Genomic DNA, 19615 nt, shown 5'->3' on the forward strand with positions numbered 1-19615 from the left:
ACATGCAAATGACAATAGCGCACACATTTAAAGAGGGCAGCACTATTTTGACAACACCTCAGTTATCCTGATTTTGCCAGAGAATGGCACAGGGAACAGTGCCTGAGGTAATGAAGTAGGAAGGATAAAAGGACTCTGAGTTGTGAAGTTTCCTATTCTAAATGCAAAAATCAGGGAGGGAAGGGTGGCCAAGATGGCCAACGGAGCAGAAAAGGCTCCAGGACCCAGTTTATCCAAACATGCTCTAAGATTGATGTGGTTTGCCCCAACTCCCTATCAGAAAGAACAATGTCCTGTAAAGGCCCCAGGAAAGTGCAGAGGATAGCAGGGAAGCTGGCAGTCCGGTAGACAGTGCTATCTGAACAGCCGACAGTTTTGCGTCTGTCTTCAAGATGGCAACCGCAGCCTTGATGGAGACATAAAGCCCACCCAAACAAATGAACTGGATGGGTTAAAAGGGACCGAGAAGTAGAACAAGCCTGCTATCTCAACACTGCAACACTGCAGGGGAACAAAAAAGTGGAAGCAGAAATGGGGTTGAGGAGAGAGAGGAGGTGGGAACCCCGATGGTATTGTCACGGATAGACCCCAGGGATCCTTTGTTCAGGTGGCCAAGGAAAGGCCATCGTGCTTGGATCCCAACCCTGGGGGGGGGGGGAGCAAGGGAGGATTACCTGGGCAGGGGGTCATTGGGAACTGCGGAAGGAATGTCGTTGAGCGTGATGCAGTATCCCCTTTCTTTTGACACCCCTGTCTGACATCCCCTCTGTCTGCATGGAATATTGTCACCAAAGTCCCATTCTACCCCAATATTTTCCTGTGCAGAAAATAAGGCAAAACCATCAGGGAAAACAAAGACCATCCCTCAATTCCAACATGAGTTTTACCCCTCTTTCCTCGAAACCCACTTTTCAACAACCCTACATTCAAACCTCTTTTCCTGACAAAAATCTACAACATATTTATCCCTTTTTTGTAGAAGCCCAGAATTCTCATAATCCCATTTCCCTATTGAAATACCCTATGACTGAGATGAGGAAGAGAGGGACAGAAAGTATGAGGATTACTGAGGGAAAACCCTTTTGAGAGACAGAAGGCAGACTATCTCATCCTGACAGTAAGCTGACAGTAAGCTGTCACACTAATAAGGTCAGGCAAGGCTAGGCAGACCCAACCCAGACAAAACACAAGCAAACAATTAACACCTCACAGGTGTACAAAAGGAGGCTGCATAAGGAGAGAGGGCAGATGCTATTGGGAAGCCAGAAGGGAGGCTGCAAGGCTGAGTCTGGCAGAGGAGTCCTACCTAGATCCCAAGCACTCAAGGAGCAGCAGTTGGGAAAACAGAAGGGAGGCTGCATGGCTAAGACCAGCAGGGGATCCCTTTTCAGTCCCAGCCCCACTGGCTGCCTGGCCTTGAGGAGAATGAAACACTGGAACACTGGCCCAGTGTCGCTGGAGGGTTGTAGTAAGGCGAGGGAGCCATGCCTCCAAGGAGCCAAAGCAGGTCGAGCTGCTCACATTAGGCCATATCCAGGCCAGGGCTTATTCCTATGGAATACTGATAAACAGAGACAGAAGTGAACTCTTAGAACTGTAGAGCACTGCCTCAGGGGTTAACAAAGGAGTTTGGGAGGGAACCTCCCGGATGAACGACAGAGTTAGGGAGGAAGGACATACCCAAAGGTACCCGCTTTCTTCCTGGGTGAACAAAGGAGTTGAGGAAATAAAGAGGGGCAGCTGGTGAGACACCGACCTCAACATTGGAAGCGACAGGCACTCCCCACAGTTTAGCATTGGCCGGTCAGTTTCTGAGAGTTGGAAAACCCGGCACACATGTGAGATTGAAGCAGCGATTTAGTAGAACTGTGAATCCTTTTTTGTAACCTTAAAATCCATTATTAACCATAAGTAGAGGTACATTATGGTACTTGTGGGGAAAGTACAAAAAGGAAAGACATTTGTAAATTGTTCATAAACTATTATATTACATTTTGGAAAGGATAACAGTATGCTGAAACCAGCTTTGCCAAGACCAAAAAGAGTGTGTAACACAAGTTGATGCATAGGGGTGGCCTTCAGGCAGGGGAAGGACCCAGAAGGCTACAAAGACCCCACTATAAATAACTGCAGAAAGTGAAAGTATTAGATAACCTCCAGATGGGGGATGGACACAGGAGGATTGCAGAGCCCCACATTTGATGTGAAGTTGAAAGAGTGCCCAGGGCACGTATCAATGACAGCCAGAGAATCGGAGGGTCCTGCACAGGCCTAGTGAAAATGCTGTGCATTCTTCGAAAGGCTCTGATATTGTAGCAATGTATAAAATTGGGAATACAAGTGAAACCATTTGAGAGAAACTGTGAACTATGAGACTTTAAACCCAGTGGAATGAAAAACACAGGGGAAGGGTATCCCTATAGAAGCTTAAGAAGCTAAAGTGAAATTGACCTGACCATGGTCCGAACTCTGGTGAGAGAAACCGGAGAGACCCATTTTGAGCTTAGGGCAGGCGATAAATTTATTAGTGTAATTATTATTGTTTTGGACTAGACTGACTAGGACTGTTTTTGTTTCATTTAATAGTCGAGATTACACCCATTCTAGCGTTATGGCAAGGTAGGAAGTCGCCAACCCTTTTGAAGCTGTGTAATAAACACCTTTGAACTTGCTCATTTGTTTTGTGGTCTTGCTTTTGATGCCATGTGCTCCTCATAGGTGCGACATGTGATAATCGAGCTGAGCAGCCAACAGTACTAGCTAGAGGGGAGAGAAACATGTAGGCCCTGTGGGTAGACAGCGACTGGAGGGAAAAGGAGTGCACAGTGGTCTGTAGTAACCCATGCATTGGGATAGTCCTGAAAACCACAATAAGTGGAACAGAGATGAATGGCAGAGGCGGAGGAGCTCTCCCGCAGCCCAATCCAACAGTGGAGATAAGAGGGGGAAACCAAGGAGGAAAAGACGAGGGGGCTGACGAGCAGCAGCAGAGTGTGGGGGTGAACATGTGAAACCACTGGCATAGCACCAATGAGCAACTCTGCTATGAAAGAACTGCAAGAGGACCAGAGAGATCGATAAAATGGAATCCCCCATAAGGTGACATCCATAATGATGATGGAGAACAAACCCCTACAAACCCCATCCCTGAAATTCTTCCTCCAAACTGGCTCCCCATAACCAGGAAGAAGAGAGAGAAGATAATGCACAGAAAGTCCGCAGTGGGGCTCAGGATGAGGCATCACTGCTAACCAAAGACTCCAAACTACATCCTTCAAAGAAGCTCTGAAGATAGAGCTTTAAAAAAGGCATCTAGGAACGTAAAAAGAAGTCAAGGATATCAAAGAAAGGGTGCGCTTCAGCCAGACAGCAATAGCCAGATTGGAGAATACAAATCCTAGAATAGCACAAGAGATAAAAGAAATCATTGAAAGCTATGAGTCACTTCAGGACAAGTGCGATGAACTGGAAACAGAAATAGGCGGGACAACCTGAGAATAACATTTCTGAGAAAAGAAACGGAGGCTGGCGATAGTGGAAGTTGGATAGAAGATCTCTTCAAGCGCATTCTACAGGCTGTAGCTCGCTATTCAGAGGAGAAAGTAAAGATGGAGTTAACCAGGTCAGGATTCAGACATCACCAACGTAAATGATCCAAGCAAGAGACATTGTAGTTAAATTGCATAACTACAAAGCTAAAGAAAATATACTAAAAGAAGTAGGGAAAACAGAAATAATCAATATTAAAGGCAGCACAATAAAAAGAAATGTCAAGACGACACACAACTTGCTCCAACTAAGAAGATAGATGACACCCATCACAGAAGCCCTGCACAAGAAGGCAGTCAGATATATATAGATTAGTGGTCACCAATTCAAATGTGAAGACTGGGTTGTTATGATCTTTAACGTGCAACAAGGAGCAAATATTCTGGGAATCAACCTGGAAGAAAGGCAAACATTGAGGAACCTCTAATTGCAGTCTTTGTAGGAGGGAAACAGAGAGGATAAAACACAATAGAAAAAAGACACATAGAATGGAAAAAACAAAAATATGGAGGCAGCACAGCGATAATAGAAGCAGACCAAGAAAGTTGCAGAGACATGAACACAAACTTACACAGTGATGGCTCGAAAGGGAGATGGGGCAACCCAGGGAAATATAGTGATACAGGGGAGGGGTACCTTGTTATGTAACAAAATGAGAAGACACAAAGGACAATTTTTACTAAAGGGGGAGAGGTGCTCTGGGATGATGGGGATGAGCGAAAAGAAAACAAGGGGCTGCACGATTAAATACCTGGATAGCCTAGAACAGATTGAAGCAGAGATCCACATTTTAAAAGATCTCAATGGCCAGGAACCAGCCAACATCAACACTGCACATATGGGTGGGTCATGTGAGAGGACTAAACAGAACACAGGAGAGAAGATGGTGGGGTAGTAGCACTACAGGAAACACACCTGCTGACTAAAGAACAGTCTAGGCTAGCACTCAAACAATTCACTATACAACTCCACTCCAGCAATGCCACCAAAAGAGCTGCAGTATCCCTACAGTTCCAAAGGAAAATAAATGTAATTTATGAGGACTTTACCAAAAATAAAGAGTGTAGCTATGTAATAGCAAGAGACAATCTTAGAATGAGGACAGTTACGATTGCTCCATTCAACAACCCCAATGTGAGCCACGAGATATTTCTCCTGAATTTCATGAACATTTCTATGGGATATGCTGAAGGGGATTGCTATAATGAAGTAGATTGGAACATGGTTATGGAAGGGGCCTTAGATAGATCAATACAGACAAAGTGAATGAGACTGGAGGAGATGCCAATTAGTTTGCAGAAGAATATTAGAGAAATTGGCAAGGTAGACACTTGGAGACACTTCCACCCTACAAAAAGAGATTGTACCCATTACTCATTTGCACCCAAATCTTATTCCTGTATTGACTATATATTGGCCTCAGCCACCTGCTTAAGAAGAATCCGAGAAGTTGAAATCAGAGTGGGCACACTCTCAGACCACTCAGCACTGCTTCTCACAACATCATTGGAAACAGAGAGAGAAAGGCTAATGGCTGGAAGTTACATGATGCATTGCTTAAAGACATTGTGGTGAGAGAAAACTTGAAGGATGCCATAGGAGATTACTTAAAGATGAATCTGCCCAAAGAAACATAATGTGGAAATCACTGAGACACGCTCAAAGCTGTAACGAGGGCCAGCTGGATTGCGTCGGCATCAACCTTGAGGTAAATCAGGCAATCAGGCAACAGACAGAAATTGACCTACTAAGAGTGTTGCAAGCGTTAGAAATATAATACAAAACTAAACATATAAGAGAAACCTATACAAAATGTATGAGTAAGAGATGTCAACACAACACACTCAGAGTGGATAAGGCTGACAAACTGATTCTGACTACTAAGCAGGCCTTTTATGAAATGGGTGGAATGGCAGATAAACTACTTGCTAACAGGAGACAAATAAAGAAAATAAAGCAGTCGTAGAAAAACTAAATACAAAGATGGTATAGATAGTGGAGAGGATAGCCATAAATGTAAATTCTTCTCACGGTTTTATCAGAAGCTTTTTGTAAAGGAAGAAATAAATGAAGAAACACAAGATAGATACTGAGAAACAGTTAGTCTCCTTAAGCTCCCATAGAATAATGTGAAAAAGCTAGACACACCCATAGAAGGCAAGGAAATTAAGGACACATTAATGGGCTAAAGGCAAGGAAAGCCCTAGGCCCAGATGGACTAACAGCTGTATTTTACAAACCTCTAGCCCTCATATTAATGCCTCCCCTTGAGAAATGCTTTAACACTTTTAGGGGCGGGGAAGACCTAGCAAAATGAATGGCAGAAGCAAAGGTTATCCTTATACCAAAAGGTGGGAGAGATCCCACTAAGTGTAGCTCTTACAGGCCCAGGTCTCTAATCAACATCAATGTTACAGTATACACTGAAATACTAACCAATAGATTGGAAGCCTTCATGCAGACCCTCCTAGTTCCAGACCGGTCAGGATGTATTGCTAACAGATCAGCTAGTGACAAATCAATCTTTTTGAAAAGGTGAATATGGGGAAGGACCAGGCAATACTGTTGGCTCTTGACCCTCTGGACAGAGTGGACTGGTCCTTACTCAGCAAAGTATTAACAACATTGCGATTTGGCAGTAACCTGATGAACATGATAATAGCAAACTACAAACTACCAATAACAAAATTAAGTGTCAACGGACAGCTGTCAGAATCCATACCCCTACACAGGGGGACCTGAAATGGATGACCCTTTTCACCTTTAATCTTTGCGCCCATAAAGGAGTGATTCACAGAGAGAATAAGGGGCAAAACGGAGTATAAAAGTTAGAAAAACAGAACACAAAATCAGCTTCTTTGTTGACAAAATTATCCTGTCTTTTACAGACCCTGGCAACTCAGTGGCTGAGGACATAGCAGAGATTTGGGGAAATAATGAGTTTTAAAGTCAACACACACAAATCGGAAATATTAAATATCACTACCATTGAGGATGTAAGGATGGAACTAAAGAGGGTTGGTCCATTCGCGCAGACAAAGAAATAAGTGAAATGCCTGGATAACAAAAAACAGTGAATTGCAACAAGCTCACTACCCAACAAAGAGAACAAACAAGATCTAGAGAGATGGAGGCTGTTATACCTATCATGGCTGGGTAGACCAACCATAACAAAAATTAACACATTGCCAAGGTTGTTACATTTCTTTCATAATGTACCCCTGGACAACCCTAGGGCAACAATTAAAGATATTCATAAATCCATATTTGCATTTATATGGGGAGGATCAAGACCAAGAGTAAGCAGAAAAAGAATGCTGATGAGCAAAATGAGGGGAGGCTTGGCATGCCCAGACATGCTGCACATTTCTTTGGCAGCCCAAATAAGGGTGTTAGCGAAGTGGGTGTGAGAAGAATCTGAAAAACATTGGGTTTTTATGGAACAAGTGATAGCAAGGAAGCACATATGGAATCAACAGTGGTTGAGTAGAAGACAACAGGCAAGGGGGATCACCCCTTGAATGTCATCTTGAAAGGGACCAAAGAAACCTGGGATCTAATTACCCAAATGAGAAACATATTAACATACCCATCCCATTTACACCATTGCTTGGTAATAGTATCTTCCCCCAGCAAGGCTAGATAGGGGTTTCGAACTGTGTTACAGTGGGGGTTGCAGAACGCTAGGAGACCTTGTTACACAACACAATTTAGTGCCTTTAAAGCTAAAACCAAATCCTGGCTCTCCTACCAGCCATGATGTCCGGACCAGTCCTAGGAAACTCCTGCTCTAATCTACCTTCTGTAAATATGTATATTGCTTTATGCCTTGTATACTATGTACTGTTTAATGTGTTGAATATATTTAATTGTATGCTTATGTAACCATGTCTAAATTGCGCCCTGATGCCTCTGGGCCAGATGGTGCGCGTTACATATAAAACAAATACAAATACAAATACAATCAAGTCATTCAAACAATGTAAGCAAGACTTGTATCAACAAGAATCTAAAATCTAAAAGATGTCTTTATCAGCAGCTGAGACACTGGGCCAACTACCGAGAGAACAAGAACTGGGCACCTAGAGGGCTAACCACCTTAGAAAAAAAAAAAAACACACCAAGAAGTGACCAATGGGAAAGGCATAATAGGGTAGATTTATGAGTCTCTAATAAATGGTAGGGATGAAGAGGACTGGATATATCAGAAACAATATATGTCTGCATCCAGCCATGGCCACCAATAGTCAGCTCTCAGCATTCCTTTTATCTTAGTCGTACCAAGGTCTCCCTCATGTCCCACTTCCAACAATCTCTGATTTGCCCCGAAGGGGGCACAATGAGCCCTGCTTTGCACAGAAATCCTCAATTCATCCTTGATTCTATGGAATGCACCAATTCTGTCATTGCTATTCCAACCTACCCAATTAGTTCTCACAAAACATGTTAAAATTTTACCCTGGCTAGTTCAGCATCCTCGATATCAGCAGCCATCCACTTTCGCTACATGATGGTGCACTCACACCCTTGAAAAACGTGATCATTATCCTCATCGTCCTCTTCCAAACCTTCCATTTGGCTTTGTTCTACATTTCTGGAGAGATTATAGGGCCTCATTACACGGATGGCGGTAAGGATTTACCGGTACCGGTAAAATACCGGTACCGGTAAATCCTTGCCGCCTTACTACGAGGTCCCTTTGCGGGTTGGAGGATTTAACGCCTGCTTTTTGCAGGCGTTAAAATCCAACCCGCTAAGGGACCTCGGAGCTAATTACGGCACCGCAAAATTGCGGTGCCGTAATTAGCGCCTTCCCCATTCACATAGAGCCCTATGGGGCAGAAATGGGAATGGGGAAGGGCAATGGTGGAAGGGGGATTTACCGCCCCTCCAACCTTGGAATGGGGCGGTAAATCCCCTTTCCGCCAAGGCGGTGCCGGTATTTTACCGGCATGAGCCATGGCGCTAATAGCGCCATGGCTCACCGCCTACCGTGTAATGAGGCCCATAGTCTGCCAATACAATTTCCTTACCAGAAACTTGCACTACCACATACTGATATCCTTGCATCACTGTGACCCACCTGAATATTCTGATGGACACTCCATCAAGTCTTTTTGACATATACACTCCCACCAAGGGATTGTGCTCGGCATAAACCATGATTGCTCTATCCCAACGGAAAGCCTTAAACTTATTAATGGCCAATTTGATACTAAGGGCTTCCTTCTCAATTACAGAGTACTTTCCTTCAGCTCCTTTCAACACCTTTGATCCAAAATCAATGGGCCTCATTACAAGTGAGGCAGAATGGGTTAACGGGCTCCGCTAATGGTGGCGGGCCCGTTAACACCATTCTGCCTCATTACGAGGTCCCCTCGCGGGACCCGGTAAGGACGCCTGGTAAAACCAGGCGTCATTACTGTGTCCGGCGAGGGGAAGAGGGAGCTAACAATGGGCCGGTCGTAATCGGCCCATTGTTAGCTCCCTCTCCCATTCCCATTGAGCCCTATGGGGGCTCAGATGGGAATGGGGAAGGTCCGGGCCTGGGTTCTCAGAGGGAGGAATTACCGGGCCCTCCGAACTCGGAATGGCCCGGTAATTCCCCATTCTGGCAACCCGGTAAAGTAGCCCGGTTTGGCGCAGCCATGGAGCTAATAGCTCCATGGCTACCGCCAAACTCGTAATGAGGCCCAATGACTCTCTGCATGCCATTATGCTTTTGAATGAGAATTGCCTCCAAGTATGAATCACTTGCATCCATCATAATGCATGTATCACACTTTGGGCCTCATTACGACCCTCGAGGTAACCATGGGGCTATTAGCGCCATGGTTGCCTCCAAAACCTTACCGATTCCGCCATGGTGAATGGAGCAATTACTACCCATTCCAAGGTTGGCGGGGGCGGAAATTCCCCATTCACCATGGCCCTTCCCCATTCCCATTTTAGCCCCCATAGGGCTCAATGGGAATGGGGAAGGCGGTAATAACGGTACCGCAGATTGTGGTACCGTTATTACCTCTAAAGTCCCTTTGCGGGTCCCGTCCTTAACGGCTGGTTTTACCAGCCATTAAGGGAGGACCCGCAAAGGGACCTCGGAATAGGGTGTTAAGGGATTACCGGCACCGGTGCCCTTACCGGTACCGGTAATCCCTTACTGCCCGGGTCGTACCGAGGCCCTTTGTGTCAAAAAATCCCTAGGCAGGAACACTCATTATAGTTTCTCTCACAACAACAAACTCCTTCTGACACTCACAAATATAGCTAAATCCAAACCCTGTGTTACACAATTTTGGAATGTTCTTGCAACAATCTGCAAAATGTCTAACACATTTGGAGTATTAATGACAATGACATGTCTCCTTGCCTGTCCTTCGGCGGGTCTACTTTTAGTATGGCAGTAACTATCTCACTCTTCAGTTCTAGAACCTTCTCACTCACTTTATGTCCGAGATAATCTGTGGACTAAACCCTAAATTAACAATTTTTTTCCAAAGCGTGAGTTCCCTCGCGAGACAGGACCTGCAACACTTGAAAAATCCTTTCATCATTCTCCTCAATACGCTTTCCAGTAATCAATATATATCATTGTAGGAGTATACTACTCCCTTGATGACAAGCTGTGCATCGGCCACTGACACCAGTCTGACGACATCCTCCTAAATGCTATGTGCCAACCTGCATAATAAATGTGGTCTCTGCAATCTGGATGGAAATTCAGTTTGTGATATGCTGAGGCCAAATAAAGTCTGCTGAAAACTTTAGCTCATGCTGCCATGCTGACCATTTCTTCAATGCTAGGGACAGGACATTTGTCTATGAGTGCACATCGATTTAACCCCCCTATGGTCTGCACACAAACTTACTATACCAATGGTCTTCCTAACAACCGGCAACTATCACTCTGACACCTCCACCACTTCTATGACCCCCTCTTATTCAAGTTTCTTTATTTCAGCAGAGACTTTCTCAAGGCTATGGGAACATTCCTCACTATGGGTGACACTGATGCAGCATCTTCCTTGAGATGAATGTGATGATGTAACCCCTTCAAGCACCCATGGAATTCCTTAAACACATTGCCAGACCTATCCTCTGGATTTCCACCTTCCATTATATCTACCACTACTACATGCCCAGGAACACCAGCATGAATAATTATGCCCTTGTCACTTTGTTCATACCTCCCAAATAAACTGCTGCTCTTTTTTGACACATACACACTAGTCTGAGTCTTCTTTCCTTTGCACTTTAGCTCTGCTGGAAACACTACCAAGATCTCAATGTGTTCTCCTCCATAAGCATTCAATCTAACATTCGGTGGACTAATGTGTGTACATTTAAAGTACTGCATCCATACAGAATTATCAATGATGATATGGTTTGACCCTGAGTCCATGAGAATCGGTATGTGAACACCACTGACCTTCAGAACTGCATGAGGTTTTTCCCCTCTTCTTGGTCTGGACCCCACCTCACTAATTGACCAACTGACACCTTCACACTCCTCCCTCAAAGTTGCATCAAGACATGTGTCCTCAAGCTCCATGTTGATCTCTCTAGTACCCTTGCGAGACAAGTTTTTACAACAGCAAAACACCCTTTCCTTCCACATTTGAGGAACTCTGCCGTAATGCCCTGATAAGGGCGAGCTGGCAAAGTGGAATGTACTTCCAAATCTGAAGCACCATTTTACCTTATTGGCATCTGCCCTCTTGTTATCTCCCCCCAAACCTTTGGATTTTACACCTCACCTTTCCGGTGCCCTGGTTCCCTCTTAATCAGTCTCATGGTACTTGTTTCCCTTCTTTAGTGTTGTTTACAAGTTCACACATTGTTTCCCCCAGTTTCCTTTTTTAAGAAAGTTCCTTAATACATGCAATCATATGAGCAATTTTATTTGCTAAATCCAAGACCTCATATAAACTGTGCTCCCCTTTCATCCAAATCTCTTCTCTGATCTTGCACTCCCATACTTTAATGATAAATTGATCCCTCAGGCATTCATTGCAGGACTGACCAAAGTTACATTTATTGGCTATCTCTCCGAGGCCTGTAATGACACCCTCTATTGACTCTCCTTTTCCTTGCTCCGTAGCTGCAAAATAGTATGGTTCAAGATGATACCAGGGTTTGTCTCAAAATGTTTGTCCATCTCCCGGAGCATATTCTCATAGGCATTCATCAACTCCTCTCCACTAGATTCTCCTTCTCCTTCTCCTTCTTCCACCAGAAATTGTTGTAACTCTGGTACGCTCTTCAAAATCCTTCTCTGTTCAAATCCGAGGCTATGCATGTATGGCTAGGATATATTCCTGAAAGTCTTCTTTCAAGGTCTGCCATTTCACTGTGGGTTCCCCTGGGTTGGGTAAAGATTGAGGAGGAAAGTGGTTCATGATGCACTAAGTGGAACTCTGCACCACTTGTGAGCCTTCTTGCCAGTTCAGTTCGGGCAAACACACAACACAATTTAATTCAGACAAGGTTTCAGCATCTATAACCACTGGTCCTTACTTTCACTGTCCTTCCTTCACTTCAATGGGCAGGCATGAGAATTGCACTCTAACTGAGCATGGTATTGCTTAGGCAACCATCGTCAATCAGCTGGAACACATTACAAGGTTGGAGGTAGCCATGGCTGCCTCCAAATCCTTACCGACTCCGCCTGGTGAATGGAGCTATTACTGCCCCATTCCAAGGTTGGCAGGGGCGGTAATTCCCCATTCACCAGGGCCCCTCCCCACTCCCATTTGAGCCCGCATAGTCCCTGGTAAAACCAGGCGTTAAGGGAGGACCCGCAAAGGGAACTCGTAATAGGGCGGTAAGGGATTACCGGTACCGGTGCCCTTATCGGTACCGGTAATCCCTTACCGCCCAGGTCGTAATGAGGCCCCATATGTTTTTGTTTCCATACCTTATGGCAGCTATATGCTAATTCAATTAAATACATATGATTGGACTACATGCCTGGGTATGTAATATAACTATTTGGTTTATTGCTTCATAAAGTTATGATTTTTTTAATCATTTTAAGAATTTCAGACTAATTTATAATATTCAAAATGAATGCCAAATTAGCATGTTTCTGATCTTAGAAGCACAGTAAATTTCTTTGGGCCTCTTTAGGCACAGACTGTTTTTCTTATCTTTTCATTGCACTGGTTTGTATCATCTTATTTTATTTTGTTGATTTCCTAGCAGGCAAACATTGTGTTGGCTCTTTCCTTGTACCAAGTGTGAGGACTTGCAATCTGGAAAGGGGCAAAGCCTTGTTTTAATAAAATGTGTATTAGTACATATCATTATGCCATTGATTCCTTGTACAAAAGGGTAATACGCTAACCAGATCCCCCTTTGTTGCAACTCTATGCCAAAAGCATAGTACACTTGTGCCATGCTACATCAGTAAACTGACCCACAGCACCAGCTCTGCTTGTGCCACAGGTTGGGTTCAAAGGTCACTAGATGCCCACTGAACTGGCACAGAAACATCAAAATCACTGCAGCACAGGGGCGACATTTACGATGTGCCCCCTGTACCCAAACTATGATGATCATGAGTACCCGATGTTGGTGTCATGGTAATTGCTCAGAAAAAGCTTTGCCTGAATTAAGGCATGGTGCATGGTGATACTTATTATCATGGCAACCACATCCCAATTGATATTACATATGTGTCAGCTCCTGTGAGTCAGATCTGCTGTGGAAAGGAATGTGTGTGCCCAGGTATCACACCCATTCAGGAGGAGTAGCATCACACCATGGTGCTGCATATCCAAAGGTCTTTGTTGTCAGAAGGAGGGAAGGGGATGGGCAGGAGTGTACTGGACACTGGAAGAAGCCTTCCACCATCTTGTTTCTCAATGTCTCTCTTTCCCTTTCAGTCTCCCCCACTTCCTCTGAGGCAAAGCACTTTGGGTGCAAGATCATCTCCAGGCAAAGTCCACTCAAGCCAGGATGAGGGATTAGTCCTCTAAAGCAGACTAGCTTTAGTCCAATCAGCTAAGGACGCATGCCTTTAAAAGAGGGAGTCCTGCACCCCTTCAGAAGAATTCTCTTAGTTCCTCAAGGATACTTTAAGGTCAATGAGACATTCTGAACATTCTCACCTGGACTTCCTTTGGGTCAGATGCATTGTCCAAAGCCCTCTGCTATAGGTGAAGAAGGAGACGTCTAATCCAGATTTATGATCTGTCACCTAACCACTCCCAGGGAGCATTGACAGTGACCAGTGCTGTTAACCTCGACCATCATTCTGCAACAGATTTTCTGAGCCAGAAGAGCACATCCTGAAATGGAGTATCCTGTCCACAAGTACTTTGTGAAGGCCTCACGGCAAATAGGGGGCCAGACAAGTCAAAGCTTTCTGTTCTCCTACACCAAACTGGTAGCCACATGTTCCCTGCATCCCAAACAATAGGGAAGGCGCTGGTGCCTGCGTGCATCCAACTAGCCAAACTAATTATCTGCATCTAAACCAGCTCGACACTGAATTGTGTCATATCGAAGAAGAGCATCTGCTCAATGCCGGAACCTAAACTGAATATCTGGAGGGTCACTCACTGACTTTAACTGGGGATTACAACCCTTTATTTTGGCCATTTATTTCCAATTGCCTGCAAAAATTGTCATGGCTATTTCAACAATGCCATGTCAGTTGCTTGTTGCTCCAGTTGAACTTATTTTCATGCCACTTTATTTACCAGAGAAGACATGTATGCCTGTAAACATTGCCACTAAGCAATGATGAGATCATTTCAAATTATTTATATGAAACTTCCAAACCAGTTCGAACATTGTAATGGTCATTGTATGCCAATTACACACATTTTCATGTCAGATTTTTCATTATCCAAAGGCAATTACTATTACCATTTAAAATTGCTGTTAGTAATGATCCCACATTAAGGTTCCAGTTACAGTATCCAGATAATTACATTATCCCCCCAAACACACATACACCGGCTGTCATGTGGTGGTTGGAGTCCCAGCCAATCAACTTCTATCTTCTGCATGCAACATTTTCTCTCTATAATCTCTCAAACATTCTCACGGGCAGTGCTCACAAATACAAACAACACAGACAAAAACACACATATACACAACACAGACACCATTTTCACAGATGCAAACATAATCACATACCTCAGTGTTCACTTGCTTTATTCTGTCTCTGTCATGTCAAAGGTGTATCAGGCATAGCTTCTACCTGCTCCTAATAAGAAAGATGCGGAACTATATATTTGAATATCTTTGGGCATGGAAGAGTGTGCTTCAGCAGGTGTGTCTATTATTGAGGAAGTTGGGAATGCCAGTCTCTGCTGCTGTCATGAGTCTAGGTCTTGGGGCAAGCATTCAGTATGGTTGGGAACAGTATTAAGCTGTCTGGGCAGTCCTCTATCAGCATCATGGCATGTGACAACTTTTTCCAAGACAGCTTCTCCGTCATTCAAAATGTGGGCCTCAACCATTTCAAAATGGCAGACATCAAATGCAGATTCAAGAGTTGCCTAAAAGTCTGTGTTTACATATAAAAGGGTGGTCGGATCAGCTATCTATTTATGTCATCTCCTTCAGTTTGTTTCCATTTTATTTGGCAGTTGAATTATTTGTCCCTTGTGTATTTCTTTCTGTCTTCCTTCATTTTGTGTGTACAATGTGATTTACTATTTTTAGTCAGCTTCCTTGTGGTACCTCTGAAGTCCCGGTACTGTGGGCATATTTGTGATCCTATCTGCTGATTTAGTATTCCTTATTCCTCTATGTGATGCTGGAAATGCCTTAGTGAGACACAGGGCCACCGGTCCTTGTCCTTTTACTTCTCTGTGAGTGATTTGGCTATGCTTTCTGCCACTGAGGTCCTACCTGGACCTCTAGCAGTGCAGCTCTTCATTCTTATCTTTTGGTGAACATCCCCCATGATATACCCATATGGCACCCATGGGTGGGGGTACACACTTGAACCCCTTATGTGTGTTTTGGGCACTTGTCTCTTGCCCACAGAGCAGGGTGTGGGTTGACAGCGGCTCTACATATCCTCTATGTTGGGATACCCAGGCCCTGCCATAGGAATCAATGGATTCCTGTCAGAAGGCAAGATGGCCCCTGCGGTCTCTTGCTTTCTATTGCCTTTTACCTTGTTTCCCAAAATTCTGAGAAGCCCTGACACTGTCCCTTCCTCCTGAATGGCTGTTGGGTGGAAACACCACATATGTCTCTGTTGTTCCCTTTGCTCCTGATTGGCTGTTGGGTGGAAATACCATATATGGCTCTGGGGATGGCTCCTGTCAGACTGACTGGAGCCTTCCCAGGTGGTGTGTGTTGTGGGTACATCTTACGGGTGGGAACTGTGTGAATGGAGCCTGAAGTGAACTCACATTCTTTGTTGTGGGTGTCTGGTTTCTGTGTGTGTGACACAATGAATGAAGAATCCCTGTTTGAAACTGACATGAATGTCGTTTAGTGTGCTGAGTGACTGGGTACTTGCCCTTATCCACATCTTTTGTTATGGGAGTCTGGGTGCAGTGAATGCCCTGAATGCATGTGAGCCTGATTGGCTGCCTACCTGCATGAATGCGCTACTGTATGATTGGCTGACTGAACCTGGCTCAGACAGAGTGCATGAGGGACAGATGTGTATATTTGGCGACCTCTCACTTACCAATTTGTTCAGTAGCTGAAGTCGAAGCTTAGCAAGAAGAAGCTGCTCCTTGAAGCCAAGCTAGAAAAGAGGTCTGCTGCTGCATGTATTCAACAATCTAAAAGCTTTTGTGTACCCCAAGGGCTGATCCAGAGAGGACCTGCAAAGGAGACCTCCCACTGAGCTACAAGGTACTGTCTAGAAAAGGGGTCTTTGAAGTCCAGAAAAGGAGTGCCGGACATCTTCAGCCAGCGAAGTCCATTGATGTCACCCAGGGTACGGAGGTGTCTTTCGTGATGGCTGGAAGCCGTTGCTGTCTATCACCCAGAAAAGGGGGCACCCTGGCATAGTGCTGCTGAAAATCCAGAGTTGTGAAAGTTCCAAACAGCTTAAGAACACTTGAAAGGACATCCTTGAAGTCACCACTGACCACGTTTTCCCGCTGGAGAGAACCCAGAGTCGTTGGGTGCTGTGGAAGGTCCACCAGTGGGTTTCCCACCATCAGAAGCTATCAAAGTCGTCCTGAGGGTCCAGACTTGATGAGGGTCTGAGGTCCAGGCAAGTTGTCAAGTTCAGGTCACCAGAAGCCATCCAGAGGCCCATGCTGCGTCTGCAGCACTGAAGAACCAAAAGACGTAAAAATGTGAAATTCCGAAACCTGACACCAAAAGTGAACTATGCACCCGTCAACACCAGAAGTTATAAAGGGGTCCCAGGGGTCTTATCTTCATCTACCAAGCCTTTAAAGGGACTACAGCAAGTTTCTTCTTCACAGGACATCTATAGTCGGAGACATTGTCGACCAAAGGAGAGCACTGCAGAGAGCCAAACTGCTGACATTTCATCAGACTTTGGATCCTTTTTATTCTTGGACTCAGCATCCCAGTGGCTTCTTCTTCCAAAGGGGGTTGAGCTAACTGACCTACCTTTCTGCTATAGCAACTGGTTGCTTGACTCTTCTCAGACTCTCACTAGGCACCAGGCTTTTTATTGATTTTTCACCCTTGCACTGTATCTGGGCCTACTACCCATTTATGGGCTATAGATGTAATTCTAAAGTCCCAAGTTCTCTGTGCACTACCAAGAGTCACACTGCTCTGGCTACATTTACATAGAGCATTTGTGTCCTGTTTTCCTATTCCCTCTCCCTTGCACTTCCTCTCTGCCTTTCCCTTTGCACTCTTTGTTTTTGTGCTTGCACAATCTAAATGACACAAGGCCTAGTAAGATTGTTTGTGTTGTCTTCCATCTGTCTTTCCTTCTCTGTTTTGCCTTGTGTAGAAGCACTTGTGTACAGGTGCATTATAAATGAAATATGATGTCACATCATTTAGGATATTTTTGGGAATATATTTGGTAATTACGGTCATATGTTGACTCTCTCCCTCTTAATCAATTGATATGAAAAGAACATTGTTCATTTTCAGAAATTGCTTACGGTGACTACACCATTCTATACAAATATGAAAACAGTTCACGTGCTTGCACTTGACAACTTCTGGGACATCTTTGGTGGAGAGTGGAAACACACTTCTCATACTGAATGAGTTTTTAATGAGGAGAGTTACATTGAAGGAAATATTGTTCCTCTAGCTATTGATTAAAGTGAACGTGCCTATGAAGTCCACAATTGTGTAGTTTCTAAAAAAAAGAAATTATACAGTGTAACAATATGGAAATGGAAACTGTAGGTCAGTCAAAATGGAAACGAAAGAAGGATTGTGAGGCATGAACTTGCAATATTTTGTGCAATATTGATATGTTTTCCTGTAAAGTTTTAAAGAGATTTTTGCAAGCTTTGCAAGAAGTGATAATGTACAAAGACAGATCAAGATGATACAAAGAATAGATGAGTGTGAAGTTCATGAAAAAACTGGACTTTTGGGTAACTTTGTAGCTTGTTTTGATAAAAGTAAATGTAGTAGTACGTTTCATCATATACGGATGCTGGCTGCACATCATACTAAAATGAGATAGCTTCTAGTTAAACTGTATGATTGCAAAACAACAATTTTGTCTCTTGTACTTTTAAATGAAATACTTTTGACTGGAACTGTGGAACGTTTAGTTTCTACAATGCATATGATAAATGTGTTGCATTTGAATGAGTATGTGTACATAGATGAAACACTTACAGGAAGGTGAAATGATGATGCTATGCTTTCGAAGGATCATATTTTTCAGCAGTACACAAGAAGTATTGCAATATTTGAGTTCTCTTCTACAGAGAGACCTGACATTGTTTGTGCATCTTGTGAATGTACTTTTTATAGGACTCAAGTGCAACTAGTGTAGGCTGAGAACACAATTAAACACACTGTTGAAGATTTTTGGATAGAACTTTATCTGTATTTGTTTGTAGAAAAACGATTTGACACAGGTGAGGCACTGTATGTTTGTAGACACTGTGTTGGATTTTATAAGCAAACACCTATTCCGCAAGAAGTGTTATAAACCATATGGTAGTGCCTGAAATACCTGTTGTGCTTCGAAAATTGAACATGTTTGAAGTGATTGCATTGCAAACTGTTCATCTTTTTCAAGTTATTGTTAGATTGCAAAGCAAGATGTTAAATCTGTCTAAGAAGTCATTAATGCAAGGTGTGAGAGGGAAAGATGTTTATTTACACCTAAATTTGGAAGAAAATGTGAATACTCTAGGAGTGAAGTGGAACATTGCAGATTCTTTGTTTGTTTTAGTAATTGGTGTTGCCACTTAAGATAATAGCATTTTGCAACAGTTTATTGCTATTGAAAAGTGAAAAATACATTGTCAATTCTATTGGAGCACAATAATTAATACAAAGGCAGTCTGACTTTACCAGGCATGTCTATGCTTGATGTTGACTCAAGAAACAAAATCAGTGAAGGTCATTTTGAGTGTCTAACTGTTGAAGAAGGGAATAGTTTGCATGAACATTACACTATTCATCTTCTACACTAGCGTGATGTTCTGGGTGATAGTTTAGAATTGTATCAAATGAAAGCAACAAAAGGTGCACCAATTAGTATCTGGGAAAATACATTAGAAACCCATTCATTCCCTATCCCTTTTCCAACTGATACTGGAGGGAGAATGGATGATAGGAAGGTGCGAATCTCTGCTTCAGAATATCAGTGTACAAGAATGTTTTCAGAAGATTCATGATTTTGCGACAATGTTGAATACATTTTTCATTTATTGTATGAAAGTGAATTTTCAACATTATATTATACTGTTGTTCATACACTTGGGACTGGAACTAGATTTAATAATCTTTCTGCATGTGAGATGCTGCAACAGGTGAATGAAAAAAAATGACATTTTCTAGGGCAGACTTATGAATATTCTTGCTACAATGAGAGTAACTAAAGAATATTGGTATAGAAGGCACTCTGAAGTTAAATGTATGATGAGAAACGTGGGATCTCCAACCTGGTTTG

This window comes from Ambystoma mexicanum, chromosome 2p (genome assembly GCF_040938575.1).
Source record: "Ambystoma mexicanum isolate Mex_15411 chromosome 2p, UKY_AmexF1_1, whole genome shotgun sequence".
Lineage (NCBI taxonomy): Eukaryota > Metazoa > Chordata > Amphibia > Caudata > Ambystomatidae > Ambystoma > Ambystoma mexicanum.